Source organism: Somniosus microcephalus, unplaced genomic scaffold (genome assembly GCF_052327205.1).
Source record: "Somniosus microcephalus isolate GS21.2 unplaced genomic scaffold, FLI_Smic_1.0 unresolved_chr1, whole genome shotgun sequence".
In the NCBI taxonomy this organism is placed as follows: Eukaryota; Metazoa; Chordata; class Chondrichthyes; order Squaliformes; family Somniosidae; genus Somniosus; species Somniosus microcephalus.
Window position 1 is genome coordinate 149,386,764 of NW_028225179.1, and position 2,173 is coordinate 149,388,936.

At 50.3% G+C, this 2,173-nt stretch overlaps 1 pseudogene; it reads left to right on the plus strand.

The window, feature by feature from the left end:
* Window positions 1-370: 370 nt before the first annotated feature.
* On the plus strand, window positions 371-1,078 carry LOC147096236 (E3 ubiquitin-protein ligase TRIM39 pseudogene; annotated as a pseudogene).
* Window positions 1,079-2,173: the final 1,095 nt, after the last annotated feature.

The window sequence follows — 2,173 nt, forward strand, 5'->3', positions numbered from 1 at the left end:
CCCGGTGTTTTCTGCTGTTGTCAGATCCTTGTTTCCTCCCCTCAGGGCGGCTCTTTTCTTGAGTTGAGAAACAGAAAATCAGTCAGAAAGTGGGATCTCAGTGGGAGCATCTCCCCCTGATCCCAGGCCAGTCTCCCCCCGATCCCTGGCCAGTCTCTCCCCCCGATCCCTGGCCAGTCTCTCCCCTGATTCCCGGCCAGTCTCTCCCCCCGATCCCCGGCCAGTCTCTCCCCCCGATCCCCAACCAGTCTCTCCCCCTGATCCCCGGCCAGTCTCTCCCCCCGATCCCCGGCCAGTCTCTCCCCCCGATCCCCGGCCAGTCTCTCCCCCCGATCCCCGGCCAGTCTCTCTCTAATCCCGGGTGAATCTCTCTAATTCTCTGCTTTTTCTCCCAGTCTCTGTGACCCTGGATGTGGAAACAGCGAGTCCACGGCTCGAGGTGTCTGAGGATCTGAAGAGTGTGAGATGGACCCGGACCCGGAGGAATCTCCCTGACACCGGGAAGAGGTTTACAGTCTGGCCTTGTGTGCTGGGATCGGAGGGATTCACATCGGGGAGACATTATTGGGAGGTGGAGGTGGCGGGGAATCGGAGCTGGATTCTGGGAGTAGCCGCAGAGTCTGTCGAGAGGAAGAGTCAGTTCACAGTGAGCCCGGAGACTGGATTCTGGACCATCGGGCGGAACGATGATGTGTTCAATGTAATCTCTTCCCCTCAAACCCGTCTCCCCGCTGGTCCGATCCCCGGGAAAGTGGGAGTTTATCTCAGTTATGAGTCCGGGACAGTTTCATTTTACAGCGCGGACACCAAGTCCCATCTCCACTCCTTCACTGGGAATAAATTCACGGGGAAACTTTATCCTTTCTTTGAGACTTGGGATGAAAACAAGTGGCTGAGAATCTGATCTGGGTCTGTAAAAGGGGCGGGGCCTCGGACCATTTCGCGTCATCCATGACGTCAGTTATTCGGGTCTGGAGCAGAGGTCAAGGGTCAGGAGTTGAAAAATGTAATTTCCAAATTACACATTGTAAAATCCCAATGAGATTGTAAATACAACCAATAAAAATATAAAATGTCAGACTAAGAAAGAAAGACTTGCATTTCTATAGCGCCTTTCACGACCACCGGCTTCCCAAAGTGCTTTACAGTCAATGAAGTATTTTTTGGAGCGTAGTCACTGTTGTAATGTGGGAAACACGGCAGCCAATTAGCACACAGCAAGCTCCCACAGACAGCAATGTGATAATGACCAGATAATCTGTTTTTGTTACGCTAATTGAGGGATAATTTTGACCAAGGCACGGGGATAACTCCCTTGCTCTTCTGCGAAATAGTGCCTTGGGATCTTTTACATCCACCTGAGAGAACAGACCGGGACTCGGTTTAACGTCTCCTCCAAAAGGCAGCACCTCTGACAGTGCGGCACTCGCTCTACTACAATAGATTAGCAGCCTAGATTTTTGTGCTGAAGCGGGACTTGAACCCATAACCTGCTGACAAAGAGATGCCAGTTACTAACCAATGAGCCATCGCTGACGCACTGCATTACCCTTATCACTGAGCCCCTTCCATGACTCAGGAGGCGAGTGTGCTACCAACTGAGTCACTGCCCGACACTGTAATAAAAACAAAGACTAAAATACAAAGTAAAACTGACCGCAACTCCATCCCAGCCCTTTCTCGTCACTGCCCCACTTTGTTGTATCTAAAAGCAGGTAAAAGTTCTGCTCTGAAAATGAGGACATTCCTCACTTAAACAGCACCATTAGTGATGAGAAATACACGAACTATCTCTCTTCAAGAAGACGGGGAGTTTGCAAATCTTCGGTTTAAAAGGCTGAATGTTCACTTTTACTGCCGTACAACGGGCGGCCGATCCGCTAAAGATTGTTGTGGTAAAAGTGAAAATCCGCCCCAGAGTGTTTGACGCTCCCCTGCAGCTGATTGTAGTGCCACTTTCAGCCAGGAGATGGGGATGGCGAGCTGTACAAAGAGCTGTAAAGTTTTACAGTGCAGTATCACCACCTGCTGGTGGAAACCAGTACTGAGTGTTATGTCCGTGTATCTTAATGTTGTGTCCTTCAATAATCAGACAACAGACTGCAGGGAACGATTCAACAGGTGTTTACTGAATGAGGGTTACTCTAGAAGTAACTGTACAGATCACTACTCA